General features: G+C 44.4%; 1 protein-coding gene across 1 annotated transcript in view; it reads right to left on the minus strand.

The window, feature by feature from the left end:
* RAB11FIP3 (RAB11 family interacting protein 3) overlaps positions 1-11,876 on the minus strand; it is a 79,673-nt gene that overhangs the window by 66,457 nt on the left and 1,340 nt on the right. The gene's annotated exons all lie outside the window — the stretch shown is intronic.

The raw sequence follows: 11,876 nt of genomic DNA on the forward strand, positions 1-11,876 counted from the left end.
CAGGACACGATCCTAGAGACCCGGGATCGAATCCCATGTCGGGCTCCCGGTGCATGGAGCCTGCTTCTCCCTCTACCTATGTCTGCCTCTCTCTCTGTGTGTGACTATCATAAATAAATAAAAATTAAAAAAAAAATGTCATTAGGGATCCCTGGGTGGTGCAGCGGTTTGGCGCCTGCCTTTGGCCCAGGGCGCGATCCTGGGGACCCGGGATCAAATCCCACATCGGGCTCCCGGTGCATGGAGCCTGCTTCTCCCTCTGCCTGTGTCTCTGCCTCTCTCTCTCTCTCTCTCTCTCTCTGTGACTATCATAAAAAAAATAAAAAAAAAAAAATAAACTGTTAAAAATGTCATTAATGTCAACATGTAAGGGATTACTTTTTTTTTTAAGATTTTATTTATTTATTCATAGAGACATAGAGAGGCAGAGGGAGAAGCAGGCTCCATGCAAGGAGCCCAACGTGGGACTCGATCCGGGGTCTCCAGGATCACACCCTGGGCTTCAGGGGGCGCTAAACCGCTGCACCACGGGGGCTGCCCAAAGGGATTACTTTTTAGTCAATAAAAACATGTTTCAGATTTTTTTAACTTCATTTCCTAAAAGAATCAAGATCGACAGACAGAACTCACATTAACACAAGCTCTGTATGTGTCCCAAGAACATTTAAGCATGGGTAGCGTCTAAGGCAGAGTTTACGAATCAGTAGTCTGGGGCTTCAACACGCTCAGCAAGGACTGACCTACCACTGGAGGGTCAAAGTCCATATGTAACCATATGTAAATGCTTCCTACTTCAGTGGCAGTGAAAACAGGCCCAATCACAGATGGGAAATTAATTTTTAGGCACCCTAAGTATTCCTAAGCTTTACATATTTATTCAAATATTTATCCGTTTGAATACACTCAATAGAGAAGGGAAAAGAGAGTTCTTTCCCAATTTCCTTTTGAGGGAATCTGTACACTGAACAAGACACTTACATCCCTTAGGGGAGTACCACCCCCTGATAAATAAGAAGATGGTTTCAGCATACAGCTATTCTTTTTTTTTTTTTAAAGATTTTATTTATTTATTCATGAGAGACAGAGAGAGAGGCAGAAACACAGACAGAGGGAGAAGCAGCCTCCACGCAGGGAGTCCGACGTGGGACTCGATCCCGGGTCTCCAGGCTCACACCCTGGGCTGAAAGCGGCACTAAACCGCTGAGCCATCCGGGCTGCCCCCATCTTAGAGCTATTCTTAACTTCACATTTCAACCCCTTTGTCAACAGGAAGGGTAGTTTCATACCCTGTGCAATCTATGAATCAACAAATGCTACCATGGGTGCTGAGATATTAACCAGCACCTGTGTCCATGTGTAACATTCCTTTTATTTAAGAACAAAGGGTTTGGGGTTTTTGTTGGTTATTTTTAAGACCCATAAAAGCCACAAAATGTAACATTTAAGACAAAATATAGATTACCGTCAATAAACTTCCCGTATCATATTATCCCTTTTTATTCTGAAACATGTTAAACGCACTGTAAAGTTTAAATAATACAAAGAACACCTGATAACCCTCCTCTACATCCACCAATTACTAATGTCCTTCAACATTTGCTTCATATTTCTTCCAAATACCAGTACTTTTGTTGTGGAACTATTTAAGCTGCAGAGGGGCGCCTGGCTGGCTCAGTCAGTAGAGCATGCAACTCTCAATCTCTGGGTCATGAGTTCAAGCCCCACGCTGTGTATAGAGATCACTTAAAAATACAATCTTTTGGGATCCCTGGGTGGCGCAGCGGTTTGGCGCCTGCCTTTGGCCCAGGGCGCAATCCTGGAGACCCGGGATCGAATCCCACATCGGGCTCCCTGCATGGAGCCTGCTTCTCCCTCTGCCTGTGTCTATGCCTCTCTCTCTCTGTGTGTGTGTGACTATCATGAATAAATAAATAAAATCTTTAAAAAAAAAAAAATACAATCTTTAAAAAAAAAATCAATAAGCTTTGGACATCATGATGCCTCCCTAAACTTCCAGCATATATTTATTTCCTAGGAACAAGGACCGTCCTACTACACAATACCATTATGACACCACTGATATCAAGTATTCCTCTGTATTCAATTTTTCCCAATCATCCCAATAATGGCCTTCACGGTTGTTTTGTTTCCTTTTAATCCAGTTTCTAACCCAGAACCAGGCCTTACTTGTCACAGTTCTTTCAGCTCTTCAGTCTGGAAGGGTGCCCAACCCTTTCTACAGCACCTATTTTCAAGTGTCCAGGCAACTGTAGAATGCCCTACAGTCTAGGCTGTCTGGTTATTTCTCATTATTTCACTCAGGTTAAACATTTTTGGCAAGAATGTTAACCATCCCACGACATCCCATCAAGGGGCACATCATCTCCATTGGTGGGAAGTCGGAGCTTTATCACCTAGTCAAGGTGGAGTCGGACAGGTTTCTCCAATGTAAAGTTCTCTCCCTCCGGATCAACCATCTGTGGAATGACACTTCAGGACATGGGGCTCCTGCATCCCCTCCCCCTCAGATGTTTACACCATGGTTTGTTTCATTTTTTAAAGATTTTATTTATTTATTCATGAGATACCCAGAGAGAGAGGCAGAGACACAGGCAGAGGGAGAAGCAGGCTCCATGCAGGGAGCCCAACGTGGGACTCGATCCCGGGACCCCAGGAGCACCCCGAGCTGAAGGCGGCGCTAAACCGCTGAGCCACATGGGCTGCCCTACACCATGATTTTTGACAACCACTGATGACCTGACTTGAATCAATTATTACGTTGGTTGTCACAAAACACTGATTCACAAAAAAACGGTAACACAGGGATCTCTCAATCTGTCATTTCTACTTTGAAGGGCATCTGTCTATGAGGAACCCTGCGCCTCCTTTGGGGTGTCACTAGGACTGGCTCTTACTGTGTGCCACAGACTTTTTAAATTTAATATAGCCTTTATCATCATTACTCTTTTTTGACACTCCAAATGTCCCAGATTTGCCCACTGGGAACCCATTCAAGCTGCTCCATTTTTGACTTGTCCTCATCAATTTTTGAACACCTCTTTGCTTTCCGGTCCAAGATAATCCAGGCTCGCAGTGAATTTTGCCCACCTCAAGCCTGAAATAAGGTACTTCTCCGAGGATCCCTGGTTCCTTTACGGGAAATGCGGTTTCCAACCTCGATCTGGGGCCAGGTGTGCTCGCTACTCTTAGACTCTCTCCGAGGACACTGCAAGATATCATTTTTTAAGTCATGTCTTCATACTTCAGTTTGAGTCTCAAGACAACAGGGCTCTCCCTGACCTTCTACCATGGTTTCCTCTCCTTGCTCCCAGAGAATCCTGGTTCCCAGCACCAGAATTCCCATTTGCTCTGCTCGACATACACCCCAAGTGATCTCAGACCTGCCACGTTGATCGACAATGAACCTACTCTGTAGTGAGTTTCTTTGCAGCTCTATTTTTCTTTTGAATATAACCCACTAACGGTACAGAGTACTGTGTTTATGGTACTTGAATCAATCTCTCCTATGTGGTTATATTATTAATTCCATATACTTCTAGGTTCATTCATTTCTATTTGAATTCAATTTGGTTTTCTATCATTGCTATTTTGTTTGTACTTATGTAGAATATCTGGATGGTTCAGAAGTCAAAGATATAAAAGGCAGGCTCAGGGGATCCCTGGGTGGCGCAGCAGTTTAGCGCCTGCCTTTGGCCCAGGGTGCGGTCCTGGAGTCCCGGGATCGAATGCCACATCGGGCTCCCGGCATGGAGCCTGCTTCTCCCTCCTCCTGTGTCTCTGCCTCTCTCTCTCTATCATAAATAAATAAATAAATAAATAAATAAATAAATAAATAAATAAATCTATCTTTAAAAATAAATAAAAGGCAGGCTCAGACCAGTTTCACTCCCACCCCTATACCTTACACCTTGTCCCCACCCACTTCAGTAAATCATTTTAGTTCCTTGTCTATCCTTCTTGTGTTTCTTTTTGCAAAAAGAAACAAATTATATACATATTATTTCCTCTCCTTTCTAGTTTTGCATTCTTTCTTTCCTCTCCGGGTAACTCTCACCTCCTTACAGCAGGATCCTACTGGCCCCGGCCTGTTCTGGAGCCCGTGAATATAAAAACCCCAGATGGGCTGAGGATCCTCAATACCAAACCAGGACAGTAAGGAGAAAAGGCCTGGTTTGGGGGTCATAAGGTGTGGTTTCTTTCTTTTCTTTTTTAAAGTTTATGTATTTTTAGTAATCTTTACATCCAACATGGGACTCAAACACGACCCAGAGATCAAGAGTTGCACACTCTTCTGAACGGAGCCAGCTGGTGTGGTTTCTACTATATTTTTTTTTTTTAGATTTTATTTATTTATTTATTCATGAGACAGAAGCAGAGACATAAGCAGATGGAGAAGCAGGCTCCCCATGGGGAGCCTGATGTGGGACTTGATCCCAGGACCCCAGGATCACCACCTGAGCCGAAGGTAGACACTCAACCACTGAGCCACCCAGGCGCCCCAAGGTGTGGTTTCTTATTACTACCTGTCAATTCCTCTTCCTTTGTCTATCGTTCACGGCTCTGCACCTCACATCCCTCATCTTTTCTCCTCTTTAAAAAAAATCGTGATAAATTAAGAATACAACTGTAGGAGCACTTGGGTGCTCCATCCTCCCCAACTCAAACTCTCCCCATTAAACACTACTCCCCTCCAGCCTTCCCCTTGCCTCCCTTCTTCTTCCTAACTCTATGGTGTGACTCCAGTAGAAGCCTCCCAGCAGAGGGATCACACAACACCCAGTCTTTCTTAACACAAACTTTGCACACTATTTTGTACTTTCTTTCCACTTACTGCATCTTGGAAATCACTCCCCACCAGAGCATATGAATCTTCCGCCTTTATCTCTGATTATTTTTTTATATCTCTGATTTTAATTTGCATTTATCTTTCTCATCATGAGTGAGGGTGAGAATTTTCACACAGTGGCCATTTGTGATCTTCCTGTGGGATGTCTTCCTTTTATCCATTTTTCTACTTTTGTCTTTTTCCCTTTGATTTTTAAGAGTTTTTACATCAGTCTTTTATCTGTGACTTAAGGGTTTTTTTTTTTTTTTTACAGATATTTATTTGAGAAAGAGAGATCGAGAAAGCATGAGCATGTGGAGGCACAGAGGGAGAGGGAGAAGCAGACTCCTCACTAAGCCAGGGAGCCCGACTCAGGGCTCGAACCCAGGACCCTGAGATCATGACCTGAGCCAAAGGCAGATGCATAACCGACTGAGCCACCCGGGCACCCCTTATATGCTTTTTAAAAATCTTACTGAGGAGTGCCTGGGTGGCTCAGTTACGTGTCCAACTCTTGGTTTTGACTGGGGTCATGATCTCAGGGTAGAGAGATTAAGCCCCATGTCAAGCTCTACGCTCAGTGGAGTCTTCTTGAGATTTTCTCTCCCTCTACCTACTTATGCTCTTTTACCCTCAAATAAAATCTTTTAAGTAAATAAACAGATAGTTCATTAGAAAACCTGAGTTTTGGGGATCCCTGGTGGCTCAGCGGTTTGGTACCTGCCTTCGGCCCAGGATGTGATCCTGGAGTCCAGGGATCGAGTCCCGTGTCGGGCTCCCCACATGGAGTCTGCTTTTCCCTCTTCCTGTGTCCCTGCCCGCCAACCGCCCCCCCCGCTTCTCAAGAATAAATAAAACCTAAAAAAAAAAAAAAAAAAAGATTTTATTTATTTGAGAGAGAGAGAAAGAGAGTGATAGAGAGCACAAGTGGGGAGGAGAGGGAGAAACGGGCTCCCTGCTGAGCAGGGAGCCCAAGGTGGGAGGCCTGATCCCACGACTCGGGGATCATGACCGGAGCTGAAGGCAGGGGCTTCCCTAACTGAGCCATCCAGGTGCTCCAGTATCTTATCTTTAGATAAAGATTAGATAATCTTTAGATAAAGATTTTATTTATTTATTCATAAGAGACACAAAGAGAGAGGCAGAGGCACAGGCAGAGGGAGAAGCAGGCTCCCTGCGCGAAGCCTGATGTGGGACTCAATCCTGGGACTCCGGAATCACACCCTGAGTCAAAGGCAGATGCTAAACCATAGAATTTTTAGTAGAATTTTTTTACTAGATTTCCTTTATATACTGTTCGAAATTTGTGATACATGTACAGGCACTACTTTCCAAAACAAAATCAGTAACATCACAGAAAATTTGACCAGTACTTCAAATGAAACCAACTCCATTGCCATCATACACCACCCTATAAATGTACCTTCTTTTTTTTTTTTTTTAAGATTTATTTATTTATTTATTTGTTCATGATAGACACAGAGAGAGAGAGAGAGACAGAGACACAGGAGGAGGGAAAAGCAGGCTCCATGCTGGGAGCCCGACGTGGGACTTGATCCCGGGACTCCAGGATAGCACCCTGGGCCAAAGGCAGGCGCCAAACCACTGAGCCACCCAGGGATCCCCTATAAATGTGCCTTCTTAATACACACATACATACACAGCTAAAACTAATTTTTAGTATATCCCTCAAGACTCTTCCACATGGATAATTCTTACATAGCTATAATCAAAGTATAGGCACTACTCTATTCACTTGTATCAGAAGCACTAACCTAAAGTACTTCTGACACCTTATAATTATCACCTCTAAGGGCCACATAATACTCTTCAATGGATGCCTTTTTTTTTTTTTTTTTAGATTTTATTTATTTATTCATGAGAGAGAGAGAGAGGCAGAGACACAGGCAGAGGGAGAAGCAGGCTCCATGCAGGGAGCCTGACGTGGGACTCGATCCTGGGTCTCCAGAATCACACCCTGGGCCGAAGGCAGGCACCAAACTGCTGAGCCACCTAGGGATCCCCGGATGCCTAACTCTTGTCTGATATTTCAATCATTACTAATGTTTAGACCCGTTTCCCAATTTTTTTTTTAATTTTTATTTATTTATGATAGTCATACACACAGAGAGAGAGGCAGAGACACAGGCAGAGGGAGAAGCAGGCTCCATGCACCGGGAGCCCGACGCGGGATTCGATCCCGGGTCTCCAGGATCGCACCCTGGGCCAAAGGCAGGCGCCAAACCGCTGCGCCACCCAGGGATCCCCGGTTTCCCAAATTTAAACAAAGTTAAATGTTTGTAAGATAAGCACTTCATCAGCTTGGTGCCTTTCACAACCTCATCTGTGTGGTCTACACAGAATTAAATTCTTCCTGTATGTCAGATCCTATGCTTGAATAATCCCTAATAATTCTGAATTTTCCTGGAAACCAGTAAACCTTAGGCTTCCATTAGATAACGGGTATCAGAGATCTTTAATTTCAAAATACAGATCAAAAAGTGGGTTCAGAACAAGAAACATGGGAATTGTACCATTGCTGTGTAATGGAAGCATTTATTACATATATCTTAATTTACACTTTAAATATTTAGTAGTTATACCTGGGAGGTGATTTTTATTTTTCTCATTTTGCTGACTCATATTATTCAGTTTCATTTTTTTGAACAATGAACTTTTTTTTTTTTTTTTTTTTTAGATTTTATTTATTTATTCATGAGAGACACAGGCAAAGGGAGAAGAAGCAGGCTCCATGCAGGGAGCCCAACGTGGGAGTCAATCCCAGGACCCTGGGATCATGCCCTGGGCTGAAGGCAAGTGCTAAACTGCTGAGCCACCCAGGGATCCCCAAAACAATGAACATCTATAAAAATAATTTAGCTTCTATCCAGTATGATCTCAATTGTATACAAAACTGTGTGTATGTGTACAATAAAGTCTGGAAGAAGATGCACTAAAATGCTAATGGTGTTTTTCTCAGCATAGTGGGATTATTGGTTTTTCTTTTTTTTAAATATTTCTTTTATTCATTCATGAGAGACACAGGCAGAGGGAGAAGCAGGCTCCACACAGGGAGCCTGACGTGGGACTCGATCCTGGGTCTCCAGGATCACGCCCCGGGGCCAAAGGCGGCGCTAAACCACTGAGCTACCTGGGCTGCCCTGGTCAGTTTTTTGTTTTGTTTTATATCACTCTGTATTTTCAAATTTTTTAATAAGCATGTGTTACTTTTATAACATGAAAAAAAGCACTTTTAAGACACTAACAAAGTTGCTTGTGAGCCAAGCCCAGGAAGGAACTTCATTGGCCTTTTAGCGATTCACCCAACACACACACCCAGAGGTGTGTGTGTAGACACCCCACACCAGCTCACACATGCACCTGCTCACACAGCTGAGTTCATTCTCTCTCACACTCAAATGTAAGGTCAGGAAAGAAGACAGGGAGGACCCTGAAACAACTGAAAGGTATAGCCACAGGGCTTCCAACTCCTCAGCAGGAGGGATCCCAGATGAGGAGCAGGGAGACCTGAGCACCAACAGTTCCCTCAGCAGCCTCCTCACACAAGCACTGAAGAGGACAGTGCCTACAAGGTCACTGAAGGGCACTCAGTGTTTCAATGTGCAGGTTTTCTCTAGAAAGGAAACGCTTAAGCGTGTGTATAATCATAAAATGTGGAGATAAGCTTGATAATTATAATGAAAGGCCAAAAAAACCCCAGTCTTTTCTTACAATACTCTTAGAATTTATTTTTGCAAATTCCATTTTAGGATGAGTTGGTAATGGTTACAAAAGCATCAGCCCTCTCAGTATGAGGAGTCACGTTGATGAAGAATCTTCAGCAGTGGTCAAAGCCTTAAAAATAACCTATTCCAGGGGCAGCCCTGCTGGCTCAGCGGTTTAGTGCTGCCCTCAGCCCAGGGCCTGATCCTGGAGACCTGGAATCGAGTCCCACGTCGGGCTCCCTGCATAGAGCCTGCTTCTCCCTCTGCCTGTGTCTCTGCCTCTCTCTGTGTGTCTCTCATGAATAAATAAATAAAATCTTCAAAATAAAAAAAATTAAAAAATAAAAACCTATTCCAACTTGACAAGTAGCACCTGGATGGACAGGACTATCAATTCCTGTTTCAATAATATACAAGCAGAAAACTCCACCGCAGTCCTTTTTCTCCTTCCCTTTGCTCATTGATTACTGCCAGCACTGTGTTAGCTTACACCACACCTGATCTAGCACCAGATGATGTAAGGAGACCCAAACACACCATGACATTGCTAAAGAAAGAGGGACACAAAAGCCATCTGTATTATAAATAGGAGCTGTTTCCATGAAAGATTCAGATAATCAGCTTAAATAATTTAAAATGCTTCCTTCATAAACAGATTACTCAACATGCTACTTTTCACAACTTGACAATCATTAAGATAATCTAGTTGCTATCATCAAAGACAGCTATGTGACTAGCCTAAGAGTCTCATACACTCAGTATTTTGAAATCTCAAGGTGGAAAGTACACAAACTTGTGGTCATTATCACTGTTATCCACCTTATCTCTTCCTAGGGTTTTTTAAAAATCACAAATGTTTAAAGAAGAATGCTTATCTTTTAGAGATACATACTGATACATATGATGAGAGGTTATGTCTGCATGCGCTTCCTACACAGCATGAAAGGGGGATCTACAGGGCGCCTAGGGGACTCCATGGGTAAAGCGGCTGCCTTTGGCTCAGGTCATCATCATCCCAGGGTCCTGTGCCTGGGGCTCCTGCTAAGTGAGGAGTCAGCTTCTGCCTTCCTGTGCTCCTCCCCCTCCAATCATGCTCTAGCTCTTGCCTTCTCCCTCTCAAATAAATAAAATATTGAAGAAAAAAATAAAAACACAGTGGGGATCTACAGACAAACCAAGACTGCTGAAACTGAGCAGCAGTTTGGGAGGTCTCACTAAGCGATTCTCTCTACTTTTGTGTATGTTCGGACTTTTCATCTTAAAAGTTTAAAAATACTCATCATGGGGTGGAATTCCTTGGTTTTCTTTACTTGCCTATCAGGGTGCCTAGGTGGCTCAGCTGGTTAAGCCTCTAACTTTGGCTCAGGTCATGATCTCAGCAGTCCTGGGACTGAGCCCTGCAGGGAGCCTGTTTCTCTCTCTCCCTCTGCCACTACCCCCCTTGTTATGTTCTCATCTCTCTCTCTCAAATAAATAACTAAAATCTTTGAATATAAACTACTTCACTATCAAAATATTTTTTCTTTGTTCCTCTATAATGCATTCTGACATCAAACTTGGAAAAAACAATCCTGAGTCACAATAAAGTCTAGCAAAGTTTATACGGACACAAGTATCAACCTTTCATTAGTCTGTAAATCATCCGCTCCAACACAAGAGCTCTCCTCCACCATCCCAGGAAACTTGTCCAAGTCCAGGTACTAAGATGACCACACTCAGCACTGCTTCTTTCCAGTGCAGTCTCAGCCAGCAGACAGAAGGAGCAACGTCACAGTAGATCTCACTACACTCATCTATTCCACTAAACTCAAGTCATCTGGGCTTTGCCCCCAAACTTAAAATTCCATCAGAAGAGGGCACCTGGGTGGCTCAGTTGGTTGAGCATCCAACTCTTGGTTTTGTCTCGGGTCATGATCTCAGGGTCTCGGGATGGAGGGACATTGGGTTCTGCGCCCTCCCTCTGCTTCTCCCCCTCATCGTATCCGTGCTTGCTCTTGTGCGTGCTCTCTCTCTACAAAAAATTAATAAATAATATCTTAAAGTTCCATCAGGAGCTATTAAAGAATTTTTTTAATACTTTATGTATTTATTCATAAGAGAGAGAGAGAGAGAGAGGCAGAGACACAGGCAGAAGAAGAAGCAGGCTCCATACAGGGAGCCTGATGTGGGACTAGATTCTGGGACTCCAAGATCACGCCCTAGGCCGAAGGCAGGTGCTCAACTGCTGAGCCACCCAGGGATCCCCAAAGAATTTTTTTAGAAAAAAGATTTTATTCACTTGACAACGCACAAGCGCACAAGCAGGGGGAGCTGCAGGCAGACTGAGAGGGAGAAGCAGACTCCCCGCTGAGCAAGGAACCCTAAGCAGGGTTGGATCACAGAACCCTGAGATCATGACCTGAACTGAGGGCAGACGCTTCACTGACGGAGCCACCCAAGTGCCCCCAAAGCAAAGAATTTTGGCTCATTTCTACTTTTTGACTACAAGAAAGCTCTGCCCCAAATATCCAAAGTTTTTTCCACTATGATCCATAAGGACAGTTACCAAAGGTGTTTCCCAAGTGAAAAACATTTAATGGAAGTCATAAAATCTTACATTTATGGAAATATTTTGAGCGACCAAATCTAGTAAGTTGAGAGCCCAAAGACCTGGTGCTCCCCCCTGCTCAAGCACCAACAACTCTGCGAGGTCTCGGGAAAGTTATTCAGCCTTCCTGGCCTTCCAGTTCCTTACCTGTAAAGTGAGAAGGAAAACACCTGCGCACCACTGCCTCAGAAAAAGATGGTCCAGTGAAAGCGTACAAGAGCCTCCCGGGAGGCAGAGCCAGGGCACGATACAGAACCCCCTCGCAGTGTTCCCCTCACACCTCTGATGGGACCCAGGAAGGGCACGCAGGAGGGGAGACACACGGCACTCGTAGAAAACAAGGCGCTCTCCAGCCCAGCGGCATGAAGGAAAAGCAGGAAAAATCGCATCCACACTGTCCACGTAGGACAGGGTCAGTCACATACGTCTGTGTGCCTGTTAGACTAGAAGGGGAGCCGGGCTGCAGCAGCGCCTTCCTACACTGCTCAGTAAGAGCAGCACGCGGACCCCGACCGTCAGGATGGCCGCAGAGACACCACACCTTCCCAGGCTGAAAGCTCCGCGCAGGGAGCCCTGATTCAGGAGGACCCAGAGCTTTACATGGACGCTCCAGGGACACGGCGGGTCCTGCAGCCCTTACGAGGCTGTGGATAACCCACGTTATAACCCTAACCCACACCCTAAACAGCAAGGCATCGATTTTACCCCTTTTCTTAAA

This window comes from Canis lupus, chromosome 6 (assembly GCF_011100685.1).
Source record: "Canis lupus familiaris isolate Mischka breed German Shepherd chromosome 6, alternate assembly UU_Cfam_GSD_1.0, whole genome shotgun sequence".
NCBI lineage: Eukaryota > Metazoa > Chordata > Mammalia > Carnivora > Canidae > Canis > Canis lupus.